This window comes from Numida meleagris, chromosome 3 (genome assembly GCF_002078875.1).
Source record: "Numida meleagris isolate 19003 breed g44 Domestic line chromosome 3, NumMel1.0, whole genome shotgun sequence".
Lineage (NCBI taxonomy): Eukaryota > Metazoa > Chordata > Aves > Galliformes > Numididae > Numida > Numida meleagris.
In genome coordinates this window covers 30,655,973-30,673,954 of record NC_034411.1, presented here as the reverse complement: position 1 = coordinate 30,673,954, position 17,982 = coordinate 30,655,973, and the positions used below count along the sequence as shown (strand labels likewise).

The 17,982-nt window shown below is 46.0% G+C and overlaps 1 long non-coding RNA gene across 1 annotated transcript; it reads left to right on the top strand.

Annotated features, from left to right (window-relative positions):
* Positions 10,907 to 17,432, top strand: LOC110396562. Its single transcript, XR_002437056.1, has 4 exons — positions 10,907 to 11,165; positions 12,187 to 12,269; positions 15,117 to 15,215; positions 16,121 to 17,432. It is a non-coding gene; the product is annotated as an uncharacterized LOC110396562 (long non-coding RNA).

Below are 17,982 nucleotides of genomic sequence, written 5' to 3'. Positions count from 1 at the left end.
TGCATAAAGCAACTGTGGTCTTTCAGTATCAAAGCACATATTTCATTTTGGGGTTTTTGACAGATGATCAAGTTCCATTCACTTCTTGTTATTTTATTGTCTGTTTGTAGAAGGATTCCCAGCTTGTTGAAATTATTAGAAATCTCTGTATACTTTCCCCCAAAGCAGATAAGTCATAGAATCATAGAATCATTTAGGTTGGAAAAGACCCTTAAGATCATCAAGTCCAACCATCACCTACCACTAACAAGACCTTCACTAAACCATGTCTCTAAGTGCCACATCCACACATCTCTTCCCTGGGCAGCCCATTCCAATGCCTGATCTTTTATATGAAGAAATTTTTCCAAATATCAAATCTAAACCTCCCTTGGCACAACTTGAGACCATTTCCTTGCATCTTATGGCTTGTAACCCAAGAAAAGAGGCAGGCATCCTCCTCGCTGCACCCTTCTTGCTGTCAGTTGTAGTGATGAGGTTTCTCCTCAGCTTCCTTTTATTTTGGCTAAACAGCCTCAGTTCCTTCAGACACTCTTGTAAGTCTTGTTTTCTAGTCCCTTCACCAGCTTTGCCACTTTTCTCCAAACACGTTCCAGCAACTCAACAGCCTTTGTGTAACGAGAGGCCCAAAACTGAACACCCAGTTCCAGCTGAAGTCATGCCTCCCTGTGCCTCTCCATCTTGAGACATAACCTCAATAAATATTTTGGTACCAATCACACTTTTATCCCTTTGCTCATTAGGAAGGGGGTAGGATCATTGAGAACGATAACAAGCGGGTATTAATTACTTGGCTTGTATATTACTGGTATGTATTGCTTCCAATTGGCCACCCTCTGCTCTTTTACTGTAGTTGCATGTGCAAGCTTTGCTCTCATTCCCTCTTCTGCATGGTGGTTCCTTTGAAAGGAACTGCTTTCTGCCCTCACTGGAAAAGACTTGTGTGGATCATATCCTTGAAAGTGCAGTGAGGACCTTTTGTGAGACTTTGGGGTGGGATGAACCTGTTGCTCACCGTTTTGCAGGATGGCAATGTTCTGGCATTTATTTGTGCTGTGGAAGGGAAGAGCTCCTAACTTCTGTTTAGGAGGGATTCCCTGAAGCTGTGCTCATTGCAATCTGGAGGTTTGCACCTGTGCTTCAGCTAGAATTGTGGTGCTGTATATCAGGCAGAAGGGGGTGAGGAGTGAGGGAAACACTGAGGCAGAGATCAGCCGAGGCTTTGCTGTCTGGGAAAGGTGAGGCACAGTGCAAGAGTAGTGAAAGAGGAAGGTAAGGGATACCCTATGCAATGGGAGGATGAGGAGGAAGAAGCTGAGTGTCTCAGGAGTGGGGTGGGGCAAGCCTTAGATTATCTGTCAGCCCTGGACATAGGAAGCCTTCCCACTTACAAAACCTCCTGCACTCCTGTGGACGTGTCTCTCAGTGGAGCCAATTCTTCTGAATCCTGGAAAACTTGTGGCTAGAGCTTGCAGGAGTGCTGGAGTTGTGCCTGCACTGAGCAACTTCTCAGGCTGACCATGCAGGTGAATAGGCAGCTATTAAAGCCCAGGTCACCAGCTCTCCCAGTTTTACTGGGAAGCTTGTGCTATTTGTATGGGCACAAGAGCTGTGTGATGTACAAGTCTCTAGTCAAGCCAAAAAGCTTCCAAGCCTTCATGCTGGGCAAGCAATATGCCAGCAATGACTTTCCTTCCTAGCCTTAAATCCTGTCACCCTTCAGCACACTTTAGACCCTGTTTCCGTCTCCTGTCATATCCCTTTACAGCCAGGTTCTGCCCTATTTTTAATCTGCTCCCTGTCTTCTGGTGTCATTAATCTCAGACCTTTCCTAAGCCTGGAAAAAGGTTGTGTATACTTGTCTCACTGTGGCTCTTTTTTATGGTTTCTCTATTGATTTTAAGTCACTTGAGCCCTGTTTGCCTTTTGGGTTGTAGATACACGCGATCTCAGTCATCTAATTGGAGGTTTCCACAGCAACTGCTAAATATTTTTTTCCAGAGGGGACTTCCAGGCCCCATTGGTGGAGAAGTGAAAATGTGGCTGTCTGGTGCCATGGTATGTCACCTTACACCTGTCCCAGCGGCTGTTTCAGAGTGTGGTTGAACTGCTTAATTCCAAATACATTTATGTTCCTTTTGGGCTCCTCAGACACGCGAGCACCATCAGCCAAAGCCATTAGCTCCTCATCCCTGGTGTCCTGGGATCATTCAGCAGCAACCAGAGCATGGCACCCTGTGGCTTCCCCACTGGAGGCTCTACTCTGAGCAGCGAGTTTTCACTTTTTCTTTAATCACATCTTCACGTTCTAATGCCCAGTGAGAACTTTGACCCTTATCCAGGGATTAGCTGTTATCCTTAAGAGCTTTCTGTAGCAAGCCTTATAAAAGAACTCCAGCTTTGGAGAATGCAAGCAAATCATGTCCACCGGGTTAATTTTCTTTATTAGCTGACTACCTCCCTTTTCCGCACACAGCCCTTGGATATTGTCTCCTCACTCCAGGAGAAGGGCTGTTCCCATCAGTTCACAGGAAGTTCACCGCCGGGATCCTTATTACCACTGAGCCACCCTCAGCAAGAAGGACAAATGTTGGCCTCGGTGAAATTAAAGGAAAAACATTTTGTTCCCTCATTGGGCTGTTTCACATCCCCTCCCCATCCCCAGAAAAAGTCAGCCCTCTGATGGAGGGCTGCCAAGTGGACCCTGTAAAGAGGCAACGCATCTTCAATAGGGGATGTAGAGAGAGCTCCGGTTAAGTAGAGGTAGCAAAACCCACTCAGCTGTTTAATAGGTTGTCTTCATGAAAAGAAGTGCCTGTCTTCCCTTGTGTCTCTCTATCACAGCCTATTTCAAGCGTAATCCTGTTTTCTAAGCAGGATTTTAGTAAGGCATAAAAAGGGATTTTTGTTCTTGCTATTGACTGTTATTTTTCATGTGTCTGCAAGGTGCTCAGATACGGGAAAACCAGAAGCACGGTGCTTTTTGCTGTAAGTAATTAGAGGCAGGATTCACAGGTATATTCTGGCTGCTTTCAGCCTTTCCCGTGACAGAAAGCAGCTGCACACCCAGCATTAGCCAATCTGCTAATAGGCCGTGTCACAAGACACAGCATCACCATGTCTCACAAAGAAACAGCATTGTCCTCCCTAAGCTTATTGTGCGAAGTATCACGGGAACACCACCAAATCGTGTCCCGCAGACCATTCCAGACTAAACATCGACGGCCCAGTTCCCTGACCTGGACTGGGGCCTTGAGGGAGGAGAGGAGGCACCCAGCTCCTGCCAGGCTATGGGAACAGCCAGTGTGAGCACACGCACGCCAGCCCCGTGCAGACCTGCACGGGCTGCAGTGCATCCTGAGGATGGAATCTGCACGGAGATTTGAATTAGTGCTTTTAACTGGAGTGAGCCAAATGTGTGGCCTCTATGGAAGATGTGCTTTAGCCAAACCCCGTGTTTGGCAGAACTGTAAAATAAACTGGCTGAAAGGTACGGCCGTTTGCACTACTGCCTCAGTTTCTTCATCTGTTAGCAGCTGTAACAGCACTGAACCACCTCAGGGGACGATCTGTAAGTGAATTAATGGCAAGTTGTTAAGGATGGATTAATTGGTAGCCTCCGTCAGGTGCTCAGAGATTCCACGATAGCGGGCAGCAAGATGGAGCTTTGCATGCTGTGCGAAACATAGCTTTTGCTTACATTGCAGCCTGTCACTGAGCCTTTGCTCCACTCTGCGTGGCTCCAGCACAAAGTCATGCCTTAGTTAAGATGAGCACTCATCAGTCACGTAATGAGATTTCCAGGTGTGCAGTGTTTTGTGTGGGCAGGATGAAGGAGCTTCCCAGCTGCAACTGTCTTTCCCTGAAGCAATACGTAAGGAGTAACATGGGTAGTGTTCTCCTGGAGTCCCGCATGATATGCGTGATGACAAAGGGAAGAAAAACAGGAGGAACACAGCAAAGGGGGATGCTGCTTACAGCATGGTAGTGCTGTGATGTTTTCCCCATAAAATGATAAAAGTGAGGGAGCACGGCTCTGGGGGAGAGAGCCTGGGGAGTGCAAAACATCACTCAAAGTCTGCTTTGCTGGGAGAGCAAGATCAAGAATTTGAGAGAAATACCTGTTGATATCAGATTTGGTCTTTGCCTCCAGATACAAGTGCTAGAGTGTGGGGCCTGTGTCTGGGGTGTGACCACTGCTTATTAGAGTTCAAGTTTTGTCAGCCTCTGAATCCCTTCCCGTCTTCCATGGTGCTCCAGAGCTCTGCAGAGAAGCCAGATGCACAGATCTCTGTAGAATATCCAGCAAGGTGTACCACATGGTCACTTCTTCTAAATCACAAAGACTTAGTCGTTAGATTCATTGCAGAGATGTCTGGAGTGCAAGCAGAAAAACGTCCTTTGACAAGTATCTCCCCAACCCCACACCCCAATTTCTCTCTATTAATCAGAAGCCAGCTCCCCCAGGCTATGCTGGCTGCACCCAGTCAGGATGCTCTGCCTGATCCTGCAGATCCCCAGAGCACTGAGCTCCCACCTCGCTTCCCATAGCCATTGCTTCTGCCTCCAAAGATGGAGCCTCTTCCCCCAAGGCTGAACAATGTGACAACATGCTCAGACCTTGGCTCGTACCACCAGTAACCTCCAAGCTGCTGACTGTTGCTCAGCAATAAACACCACTTGTGCTATTAATAAACACTAACTGTCAGCCTTGGTATTTTTAATGCTTGAACACAGTGCCCTGGCATGCGGAGCCACTTGGAGACTAAAGGCCAGATTCAGAGATGAGACTAAACCGGAGTAAGGCAATGCGTTGTGCACCCCTGCAGCCTGTGCACGTTGTGGGGTGGAAGGTCTCTGTTCCCTTGAGTGCTGGGCAGGACCCAAGTTCTTCCCCTCATGGGATTTCCTTTCCCATCCACTGCAATCCCAAGGCACTGAGGCTCAGAGGCAGGCCCTACTTGTTGTTGTAGCCAGGGATGGATATAGGAGGAACTCTGGACCCATGTGAGTCAGTGAAAATGCTTCAGATTTTCTTCGTGATGTGCCAGTATGTTTAGCTGAATCAGCAAGGGAACGCTGCCTACTTACACAGTGTCTTTGGACTCGCAGTCCTGGAAGGGAAGGTTTCAGCACCAGCTTGAGACGTACTCCCCTGTGTATAGAGGTCAAGCAAGTCCTGAGGGGAATGGTGCATGGGGGTGTGACTCCTCCAAAAGTCTGGAAGAGAATTAGGAAGGAAAAGGAAGCATGTACAGGATTCAGTCAAACTGTACTGAAGTTCCTTGCTTCTTGCACCTCTCCTCAAACTGTCCTGGTTCTTCCTGGGATTAGTGTAGACTGAAGGGGACAGGTATGATGCCACCTGGAGGGGCTTTGCCCTTGGCTGCTGGGGGCATGGAGAGGGTGCTGGGAGGGTTTTGGAGGGGAAGATGGGGGGAATGGCTGAGCAAACAGCCACCACAGTGAAACAACTGGGTCCCAGTTCTGGTAAAGCTCAGCAAATACTGCATAAAACCTCTGCTGGCAGTGGTGCTTACCCTAGTCATCAGGCAGAGTGCTATCAGAGGGCAGATCCAGAGCAGCCTAGGGAGGCAGGGAGAGTTGTGCAAGAGAAAGCTCTGGCCAGCATGACTCAACCCTCATTAGCAGTGACACACCTACAAGAAGCCCATTAAAAGGAAGAAAATCAAGCATCTATCTTCTTCCCTTTGCTATAGACCATCTATTTTACCACATCCACATCTCAGTGGCTGGACTGTTGGATGAATGCCGTGATGGCAGCGGAGATAATTGTTGTGGATCATAATTCCTGGTACTTGGAGCTGCATAGCATTTTTTGAGAATTAGTGTCTATCCTGAAGAGCTTCCAGCATCGCTGGAAGCAAGTTGCTATAATGGAGTTCAAATGGCCAGAGAAGAGGAAGCTGGGAGAGCACAGTATCAGAGCGAATTCCTTACCCCGTTGCTTTAATAGCCTTTAAGTTCCCCACTAGCGAAACCCTGGGCTCCCAGCTCTGCCCTTGCCCCATGGACCTAACCAGCCCATCCTGCTGTGCTCCTCACTTATGTGGTCCAAAGCTCCACTATCTCCTCTCTTCCACTGCCTTGGACTCCACTTATTCCAGAGCCATCCACTCTGATGACTTCTGCCTCTTCCAAAGGCTGGAGAAGCCATAAGACAGCACTGCCCCTGTGTGCTGCATACAGTCCTGCACTGGCTGTTAGTGTTCATAGCACAGTTGTAGATCTCCTTCTGGGACATGCCCTCAGCTCCTGGGGTGAAGCTGTGCTCTCTGAACACCATCCAATTGCTAATTTTCCCTTGAAATCCCTCCCTCCTAGAGAGAGGTATTCTGTGTGTCTAGGCAAATATGCCCTGAGCTGGGTGTGCAGACAGAACAGAAAGCGTGTCTGCAGCACACTCCTTGACACCGGTGTCCTTTGCTGGTCGATCACTTGGAAAAAGGCCTTATTTTCCTGCTTCCACTGAAGAAGAAAAAAGTGAGTTTACCTTGAGGTGCTTAATATACAGACCTAAGACTGTATTTTACAAGGAGATGGCTAAATCCAGTCATCTCCTTGCGTACGTGTGCATTGTGTTCTGGAGGTGGTATTGCACAAATCTCAATGAGAATGGGTGTTGATCAGAGTTTTGAACAGTTTTCTGCCTGTTAGTGTGGATATTGGTAATGGTGTGCCACTGGTGTGTCTGGACAGGGTCAGGATGGCTCTGCCATTGCAGGCAATTGGCTGCTGTAGAAGAGACAGGTTGTCCACGTCCATCTTTCCTTCCTGTGCCCCTTCTCCCTCCCTCCTGCAGGCCTCTAGGAGGGGTCTTCTCTCTCAGAAACACCATCCTAAACCCACTGTCTTTTATCTGATTCAGACTGGGTTTCTTTCTACTTTTCTCTTCTCTCTATTGACCCACAGGGGAGGGACCAGATGAGCTCCAAATGATGTCAGATTTGGTTTATTATTGTTTAATTTCATGTTGCTTTCTGTTGCCATTGCATGGAGTTAACTCAGTTTGGGAAAAAACACTCTTCTTTGGACTGGACAGATGGTCTGCAAATTAATTTTTTTGCTTACCTAATCCAAAGCAGGCTGTTCTTTCATCAGAGCTTTGGTTAGGAGAGATCTTCCCTTGGCAAAAATAGTAGGGGGAAAGGTAGGAAGTAGGGGGGAGAGCAAGGAGATAATGAGTAAGCTCTATCATGGTTGAGGTTTCCCAGCTTGTCTCCCTGTCTCCCCTCTGCAGAGCCCCATTTCATTCCTGCTAGCCCTGCAGACCCAGTCTCAGAAGAGTTTCCCAGTGGTCTGGGATGGGCCCAGTGACAGCCACTGCAGGGAAGAGGGCAGGAAATGTGGCTTCAGGTAATTATGAAGTAACCTGTTCAGATGTGTCATTTTGTCTTAGTCCCTGTCCATCAGGGCTGGCTTGTGTCCTGAAGCAAAAAAGCTTAGATCTCTCACATTTTTATTCTATCTTGTGTAGCTCTGGATATTCATTTTTATCCACTGAAACATCTGATCCTTTCGTGCTTCCTGCAAAGCTCTTGGCCTCCCTGATGACAATGATTTCCATCTGTGCTCTCCCTCAGATCATTTCCAGGCTCCTTTTGGTGAGTGTGTGGGTTTGCTGGGATCCGAGCTCCTGTTTTCTGAATGAGCTCAAGGGCTTCCTGGGATGGCTCTGAAGACCTTACTACTGAACCAGCTCCATAAAGCAGAGCATCCCATCCTGCAGGAGTCTGTGGGGCCCACTCACTGTGGATGGGCCCTCTTGTGCACCTTCCAGGATTAATAAGCCAAACTTGTTGGGCTGTTTGGAGTGTGGAGAAGACTCCAGGTAGGAGGAGAGGAAGGGAAGACACCCAGAAGCCACATACTTAACCCACTCCCAACATCAATCTTAGCAGGGATGCTAGCTGACGAACACTTTACCTCTTGCGTGTCCACAGGGCAGATGAAGAACACTACATTTGTTGCCACCAGTACTTTTAGTATCCAGCTCTTAAACGCCTAGACCTATATCATCTTAAAATGTTTACTTATTTTGTTTGGCCTGAATCCTAGAGGACATAACTGTGGGTTTCCGAATATTTAAGGCCAATGTGTTATTTATAAGCCATGTCGGAAACATTCTGAGCATGTGGATTTCTACTGAGTAGAGTCTGGGTTTGGTATGTCCACACACTTCGGGTTTGCCATTCTGCAATGCTTTCTGAGGTGATTGCATTTGAGGTTAGCAATGTTTGCAGCTGCGCCAGTCTCAAGACATTCTCTAAGTCTTTAAATCTACTGGCAAACAGAAATGAAATAAAAAGGCGGGTAGTAAAGGACTGAGGGAGACCTTGCAGCACCCCATTTAAAATCCTATCAGACATCACACCCCTTGCCTCTCCTCTCTGTTGGTCTCTTAACAGAGCTCTCACTCTTTTCTCCTGGGACAGTGACCACAGACCTCAGTGCAGCCACCCCTCTGCAACCACCTCCCCAGGGAGGAATGAGGGATGAAGAAGCACTGCGTGTGAATGGAGCTCGTCTCCACGCTGTCTGCCCACACTGTCCCTTCTCAGCAGCCTCTCCTCAGGGACACACAGCCCCGCTGCAGCCCATGGGCCCAGTGACGAGATGGGAGCCAGCCTGGTTCCTGGGGCTCATGTTTTCCTCCTTCTGCAGGAGCAATTAGGCTGCCCTGAGGCTGTCTTCAGTAGGCTGATGTTATCTCTACCCTGACGCAGGAGATCAGCCCTAAGACCTTCTAGCAGCCATGCCAGCGTCACTCTTTCCCCACTGCCTGTGTGCTTTTACCTGAGAGATAGGCTGGCTTCCAGGGCTCTTCAGTCTTTCCTTTCACATCACCTGAGAAGCTCCAGAAAACCATACTGCCCTGTGTTCAAGGTGAGCCCAGGAGGCTGTTCACAGTGGAGATGCACCCTGCAGCTCCAACTTTCTGGCTGCGGTTCTCTAGGAGGGAGACTTGGCTTCCCCATCACCCCACAGAAGGTCTCCACATTTGCTGCCAATTAATTGAGACAAGACAAAAACCTGTGTCAGGAGTGCCTGCTCCCACTGACACCATTGTATCCAGCAGATCTGCTCTGCTGAAAAGTTAATTGTGTCTAGAAGTGATCCTTGCTGCTCTGTATCTCTGCAGAGGGAGAGGCAATCTCTACCCTGGAAAGCTTTTACCTAATTAGACAAGACAGATAGAGGGGGAGACTGAAAGAAGGAAGTGGTGCTCCGCTTGCCCAGGGCCACGTGCTCGGTGAGTTGCAGCAGTGGGATGTGAAGCCAAGCCCTGTGGTGCTTGCGCCGCAGGTCCACATCACCTCCATGGCAGGGATCCCACACAGCATGGTGATGGACCCACCCTAAAGCCCATTCTCACACATCCAGCCCACTGTTCCCCCTCATGTGTTGGATGCAGGAGAGCAGTTTCCTTGGAGAAAAGCCTGTCCTGGCTGGAGATGTGGGTGCGAGGGCCTGGAGATGGGCAGTGTTTGGCCAGCATCAACCTGAGCGGAGATGCAGGTTTGGAACACTGTTTGCAGCTGGGCAAATGAGAGATACGTAGCCCTGGAGCTAGGGGCAGGGATATGTTGAGGCTGACACTGGCAATAAACATCAGAATGATCCAGTGTGCTGTTTCCATGCACCTGTGAGCAGTTCACCTTGCCAAGAGAGACCGCAGCACCGACCACAAGCCTGGGGACACCTCTCTGAGGCTGTGGTGCCTATGCTGTGTCAGTCACCAGAGAGATGGCCAGACGCCAGGCCCTGCACAGGGCACTAGTTCTATTGTACTCTGTGCCCAGATAACATGGAATTTGTCATGGAGCAAAGGGGCTGGACTAGACTCAAACTACCCCCCTGATATCTGTGATACCTTAATTATGGCTCTGAAGTAAAATCAGACATATGGCCTTTGTTTCTCCATAGACTACAGAACACATCCTCATAGGTTGGTGAGAGCCCTCAGCCCTATCTTGTTTTCACACTGTCCAAGAATCTACACAGTATTTTTCTACAGAGGTGAGGGGTTTGAGTGACAGGACTTGCAAGGAGACTGGGCCAGGCTAGGGCCCCTTCTTGCTGACCTGCTGTATTCTGATACCCACGATTATTTGGGGTACATCAAGATCTTCAGTTATACATCCTAGCAGAACATTTTATATCTTACGGTGATTACAAGTTCTTTAAACAGCAAGCCAAGGTCTTGTAAAGAATAGGAAGGACAAGGGTGAAAGAAAATGCCCCTGAACTGTGAGACAGAGTGGAAGAAAGATCCTTATTTCAGCTGTTTCAGCAGACTGAGTTCCCTCCAGATACCAAGAACCACTTGGGAGTTGCTTGCCTAGAACCCTAAAGTTTGAATGGGAGAGATGAACTAGGAATGGTATGCTTCCACAGAGATGGGAGGACTACAGCTTCCGAGCTTCAGGTCCAGCCTGGTCTGCAGGCCATTTCAGTTCATGCGTGCTCACATTTTATTGCCCACAGAATTACATTAGCAGGACTCATCTCATTCTGTTCATCTGCTTCTGATGTTGGGGATCACCTGGCACTTTGCTCACCAGCTTTGTTCGCTGAGGATAATCAGCTGGGGCAAGCAGCAAGGTGTTTTACCTTTCTCCCTGATCAGAGGAGCCAGCCCCATGCAATTAAGAAGCCTAGCTCAAGGCAACAGAAGCCATTATGCTGGGCTCCTCTGCTCTGCTTGAACTCTGTTATCCACACTAAAAATGTCAGAGAAAGAAAACACTTCCTTCTCTCCTTGGCGTCTCCCTGGCGCTGGCTGAGTGGCAGGTGCATATCTGAGATACTTGTACGTGTGTCTATCTGATCACCCTTTCTCCCCACTTCAGGCTATTTAATTTGAGGTGGGATGGTGGTTGGCCTCATGACAGAGCAAGAACACCTGGCTAGGTGTGACTCTCAGCCCTCCTTGGGGAATATCTCTTTGGTTTGGCAATCCTTCTGACTCTTAGGGAGAGAACTCATCTTGGTTGTTGAAGGCATCGTGTAGAGCTCTCTGCTTGCCCCGTGGGAAGAAATAGGAGTTAAGAAGAATCCCAGTGCTTCCCTCCTTCCTGCCTTTAAGTGCCTTTATGATTTTCCGTTCTCCTCTGCTGGGCCTGTGAGAGAAGGGATGCAAGGTAAGGCATCCTGCTTTTGGTTAAGAGTAATTCATCAGCTTTTTACGCTGCAGATAAAGAGCCTCCTGAGCTTGGCTGGTACCGGTGTTTTGGGGATTTTTTTTTTCTAAACATTGCAAGGATTATTCTCTTCTGGTTATGAATGTTCATGTGCAGTCCATCTCCCCCTTCTCTGGACAAAAATATGTAGCATTCAAATTAAAACACAAACATACATGTATGCTTTTACGTACATACATCTGCTATGCACAAAACTGAACCTCCTATCTAGACTCAAACATAACTGATGCTTGAGGGAAGATGTATTCACTCCTGTCCAAACCATAGACTGTTCCTTCATGGATGGTCCCTGTAATTTCCTACTTCTCTCCCAGATGTCACTAAACATTGCTCTGTTACTCAAACATGCTTCCCAGTCAGAACTAATGTGGGTTTGTTTTTTTTTTCCACATTCAGGCTCTATTATCGCCAATTTGTGTATTAATAAAGGCAGTTAAAGGCTTCTTTTCACAAAGAAAGCTCTTTCCAGAGAAGGTTCCTCTAACCCATTGGTTAGAAAGTCCCCTCAGTCTGGTGGCACAACAGTGGCCATGTTTGAGTCACAGAGTTATGGAACAGTTTGAGTTGGAAGCGACCTGTAAAGATCATTTAGTCCAGCTCCCCTGCAATAGACAAGTCCCTGGTTGCTTCCAGTCCAACAGCTCAAGGCGTCCTGAGCTCACTGGGTATCTCAGAAAGAGATATGCATTCCCTTAGCACTTCAAACATCATTTTTGCTACTGGCAGTGAAGTGGCCCTGCTGGAGATGTTGGTTCACATTGTAGCAATAGGAACAGTGGTGCTTAGAAAACAGAACAGAGTGCTTGGTAGTTTGGGCACGGAGAGCAGTGTCCAAGCCTGAGCAAAAAGAAGTAGTGAGATTTGTGGAGGTGAACCTAATCCTGCTGAAGTGCACAGTCTCTGACAGCACAGACCACTGTAGACATATCGAACTGTGCTGAGATCATTGTCTTTTGTTTAGGAGATGCGAGTCTCACCGTTCTGACTGGGAGAAGATCAGAATGAACTGGTTTGTCTCCAAGGTGGACAGCCATGCAGGATTAGGTAGGAATAAAAGCTTTTATCTTTATGAAAGACCTGTGATTAAAATTGCAGATCTCAACTGCGTTCTTTGAAGAGATTGCATGGGATTTAAGAATGAAAGTGCAGATGTCTGCTGCATACGAGCAACGGAATTTGCTGTCACTTGAAGAAAGCTCCTCCGTGCAGGGATGAGAGCTATCTGATGGACTAGATAACCATCTGCAGGAGGGAAGGTCCATCGCAACCTTCCCAACTTCTGTCTTTCTTGTGAGGGCAAGTCAAGCTGCTTTCTCTGGCTATGATACCTGATGAGCTAAATAAACCACTTGCGTTATATGTGTAAGAGGAATGAGGAAAGAATGAATCTCAGAGGGCAGATGTTAGCCAGACTGCCTCAGGCACTTCTGGGAGGTCTCTTGATACCACCACGATATGAAGAAGTAAGGAATGAGTTAACTCTGAGGTTGTGTTGTTGTGGGATGGGGGCTGTGGCTGTTGCTGTGGAGGTCTGACATTTGGGTAGTAGTCACAAAAGTGTCAGAATTGGGAGAACGGTTTGGTTCTAGAAAGTGACATGTGGATAGGTGTAGGGAAAGGAGGGCCTCTTCTTGTGGTGTCAGGAATGAGCTTCATTTTCAGTTTAGAAAGTTGTACGTCACACTGGGATAGGCAGTGATGGACTCATTTCTGAAGCTCCTTGTCCCTGTGTTCCTGCAGGCACAAATATTCCCCCCAATGCTTTTACAACACAGAGAGGAAAGTGACTTCATGACATTCCTTTTCTGACTGTTTCTCTGGCGTGTGCTTTCTAAACATAGATCTAAAAATCAGAAAGCACCAGGAGAATTATGGGTTTCTACACCCTATTGTGCTTTATAATAATTATAATTATTGTAAATACGGCCCAGACACTGTAATTTTCTGCTCTCCATTGGGTCTTTCTTTTTCATTTTCTTCTTCTTTTTATGACTGTTTTCTAAGAAAGTTTTCATATGTCACCTTATAGATGGGAAATGGCAGAGTCAGCTCTTAAAATAAAAGGAGAGGAGTGGCTTGGGGGAGATGGAGAGAGAAATGTCATATAGTCTGTGGTGAGGGCACCAGTGGGGGCAATCAGGAGACCTGGTTCTGTACCTAAGCTAATGCCAACCTGCTGTGATTATAGGCTCCATCTTTATACCTATTTTTGTTGTGGGGGCCTCCTCTTTTCTCTGTTGCTACTTGGCTTAGCAGCTCTCTGATCTTAAGTCAGATCTTAAGAGGTGATGAGCACTTCTCACATGTCATGTTTGGTTGAAGTTGTTATGAGAAGATATAGTATAGATACTTGAATAGGTGGGTGTTAAACTGTGCAACATTGTTCAGGTACAGTCAGAAAATACACTAAGGATGGATGTGTGGTATGTTATAGCCATACAGCATGCTATTCCCTTTGTGTGTCCAGAGACCAGATATGGCTGAGATGTGTCTTCCTGACCAGGGAACTTTGTTTCATTCTTGTGGAAACTAAGGCATGGAGTAGAGTGAAGAGTGAGGGAGAATTGAGTATATTCAGGCTTTTCCCACCAGGAAAAACAAATGTGGACAGGATGTGGATTTAGACAGGTGAAGTGCAAAGTACACCTATACCTCAGAGAACAGATGCAGCTAATTGTCAGCTGGATATTTGCACAGGAGTGGTGAGGGAAGGAAAAATGCAGTAAACAGAATCAGGGGGGAAAAGGACAAAATATCCAGATGGTCTAAATTCAGGCAAGAAAATTTGCATTGACTTCAGACTGAACTTAAAGAAAAAAAAGTAGAAAGAAAATGGGGGGAAAAAAAGGTAGGATGAGGTGATATTGAACCTGGGAAAAGTCAGTACACGGGGGATAAAATATGGTGGACAAAAGAAGAATATCAGTGTGATGGAGAGAACAGGAAAGCAAAAGACAGTCAATGTAGAACTCATCCAGAATGAAAATCACCATTTTTAAAATAAGGAACTGATTTGAAACATCCTTAGAAATGACCTTAGAAACTCAGCAGATATTTGAATTGAACTGCAACTAATTTATCCAAGTTTTGCCCAAGCATATTAGCTAAGCCTAGAGATTATGTTTCTTCTCATGAGTCTCCACTGGAGACTTCCAGAGCAAAACAAAGCAAGGTACGTTTCACCACAGAACAAGGGGAAATGTGGTTTTATATCTTTTTAAAGCAAATGGAGGAGTCTTTGTGGCTGACTTTCTACAAAGAGTACAGGGTTTATAGGATGGACTAAGGGTATGAGAAATGTAGGTATTATACTTCCAACGAATAGAAATGCAGTTTAGTGATTGCAGCTGGTGTTGGGACTTGAGTTTTGACTTCTAGTTCCAGGTGTGGGAGCTGACCAGCCGTAGCCTGTGGGTTGGTGGTGTTCTGAGTTTAATTCCTGCCTTTCCCATCAACCTAAAACCATTTGCAGAATCTCTCTCTTAGTACAGCAACACCAATTGCCTTACAGGGGATTTCCCTGAAGCCTAAGTCACTGTTTGCAAAGTGCCCAGAAATCTGCTGGTGAAAGGTGGTTTAGAGGAACAATGATTTAACATATGGAGCAAGAACTTCTTACAAGAAGGTTTGTGTAGTTGCCTCAGGCCATCCATAAATAAACTATTGCAGGCAATGCAATAGGCTGAACAGAGCACTGTGCATTAAAGGAACAGCTGCTTTAATATTTGGAAATAAGTCAAATCCTCAACTATCTGCATTTCTTACAAATACCACAAATTCTTTAGGTTTGTGGCTCCACCATTCCAAGCTGTTGCTTTGACTTGCTAATACATCTCTGTAGTGAAAAGAAAACACATGTGTGCTTCTTTTATTTATGGGTCTAACGCTCAGATGTTACCTTGTGCCCACCAAGACAGCGAGAATGTGGAGTGTGCTGAATTCCAGGCGGAGAGATCTGCAGGGATTCTGGAGGGGAAATCTGCCAATCAGGTATTTTTGAAAAGTAGGTAATCTAGTTTAATTCAAGAATGTATTACAAGATAGACAATTATCTGGTGTTAATTGACCATTTCATTGAATTAATTAGAGCTATTCTGACTTATAGCTTCTGATAATTAGAGCTATTCTGACTTATAGCTACTGAGGATTTGGCTGAGTCCATGTAAACAACTCTAAGCCCATCAAAAGGCAGCAAGAATTAGTACCAACAGATAAATCTAGGTGGGCTATAGGTCCTTACCAACTGTCTTCCAAACTCAGCTCTTTCTTGTTACTGCAATGAGTGCAGGGCCCTGGGTATTGGTTTTGCAAGACTCAACATTGACTCCAGGCTCCAGGGCTAGTTATGTTGTTTAAAGGACTCAAAAAGCGGAGAGTGTGAGAAACACCAGATTAGGCAGCTGGCAGTTTAATTTTGGCATGGGTAAGCACAAGGTAATACAACATGAAAGACCAATTTAAACTACTTATGTAACACAACAGACCCTAAATTAATTATTTCTTACTTAGGAAAACATCAAGGTCTTTTTCAGACTCCTTGAGAACAAGTAATCACAATAGCTGATAGTACTGAAAAGGTTGTATTATAATATCTTTCTATAAATCAGAAATATGCCTATACTTGAAGTGATGTGCTCAGATTTTGTCAGATTTCTATTCAGAAATAGAAGGTTCCTAAAGAGGGATGATGCAAATTATTAGAAGACCTAGAAAAATTTCACAAAGAAAAGACTGGGAGCATTAATTTAGTAAGAGGGATGTGATTTGGCAATGAAAAGAACAATAGCTGGGAGAAGGCATATGAGACCCTGCTATTTTATTAAAATACCAGAATGTGAAATGACTTACAATACTGCACCTGAAATACTAATGAAGTTGCGCACTGTTTTACACAGTATCTATCCCGTGGAATTCATTGTTTGAAAATATTACTGAGGCCAAGAGCTTTGGAAGATATTACCCTCACATTTTCCATACAGGAGCAATAAAAATATCATCCACCCCTACACCAGATGGGATAAAAACCTGCAAGGGATATAAATCTTCAGCTTTCATGACAATAATTGCTGTGAGCTAGACGAGGAAGCCTGTTGCATAACTGTCCACCATGAGGGTTTTTCTACCTCCCATGTAGCATGCAGGGCTGGCTACCAGCAGAGGTGGGCTGCTGTAAGTGACACAGTCTTCTCCTCTCCCCATGAACATCTTTTTATCTGGAGCATGTCCTTCAGCTGTCCTGCTACGGATCCTTGAAGTAGGGAAGCACCTATGGGACAGACCCCTACCCTGGGCGGTCTCAACAGAGAAGGCTGTATTTGGCATGCTGGCATTTTACTGGCGAGCTGGCTGAAATGCGACACGCCTCTGGCCTTGGGAGATATGAAGGCTGGCATTCATGTGACTCCATGCAGCAGCAAGCTCCTGGGGTACGAGTCAGTAGCAGAGAAGATGCTCATCTGCTGCAGACATTGGTATTTCTCTCAAGACAGAGATTTTCAGGTGAATTACTGCCCCTGTGAGAAGACACAATTAGTGAGAATGGGGCAGTTCCCTTAGGCAGCTCATGAGTTGGTTTGGAGAGGAGGACTGAAAGTCCAGACTTGGCCCAAAGTTGGGTACAGAGAAGGTGAGGAGAACCAAAGGGTCTGGCGTTTGAAGTACACAGCCAACCCGGAGTTAGGGAAATGACTTTGGCTACGTTAAAATTTGAACCCAGTGGGGAAGGGGTGTTGTCTCCTTGCCAAAAGATGCGCTCTTGCTATTCATGTGTGGCGTGGTTAGGTGCCAGGCAAGAATGGGACTCCACTGCTCTAGGCAATGTTCACACAGAGCAGGAGGTATGAAGCCAACAGTTGTGGCTATTTCAGTGATGAAAAACCAAGGGAATGCCAAGGCTGTGGATTGTCCTAACATCCTGAGAAACTGAGCCGATGATGTAAGATCTCAGCCCTCACCTGCTGTCATTCAGGGAGCGACCTTCAGCTTTTCCATGGGAAGAGAAATTCTGAAAGTCAATTCAATTATTTTTGGAATTTTCATGCAAAGTAGATTTTCAAATGATTTCCAGTTGGAGATTTTGGATTTCGTGGTTTGTAGTTCATTTACAGAATTCAAGAATTTCAAACCATCAGCTGGCAATACTAATTCATGCCCTTTTTGTGTTTTATCATAATTACAGTCTGTTTTAGAATAAAGTGTCATGCTTAATATGGCAAGAGATTTGAAATGTTCCATTCTTTTATTTTAAAACACAATTAGAGGCAGCTGCTATTTAGTACTAATTAAAAAATCTTATCTTTCTTTACAGATCAAAGCGACTTTTGTTTGTTTTGTAATGAAACAGCCTGACAAAAAGTCAAACACAGAAAGTGTCAAACTGGTTCATTATAAAATAAACAGGAGGCACTTTGATCAGTGAAAAAGATAAGGTGTTTTAATTAGTATTAAATAACAACTGTCTGTCGTGATTTAAGAAAGGAAGTAAAACTGCAATATTTCAAGTCTTTTATTTGGTGATGTGCATGCTGAAAGTAAAAGAGAACTGCAATGGGGAAATGATTTCAAACGAAAAGAGAGGAGATTTAGATTGGATATAAGAAAGATTTTTACAGTAAGGGCAGTGAGGCACTTGCACAGGTTGCCCAGAGAGGTGGTGGAAGCCCCATCCCTGGAGACACTCAAGATCAGGCTGGATGGGGCTCTGAGCACCTGATGCAGCTGTAGGTGCCCCTGTTCATTGCAGGGGAGTTGGACCAGA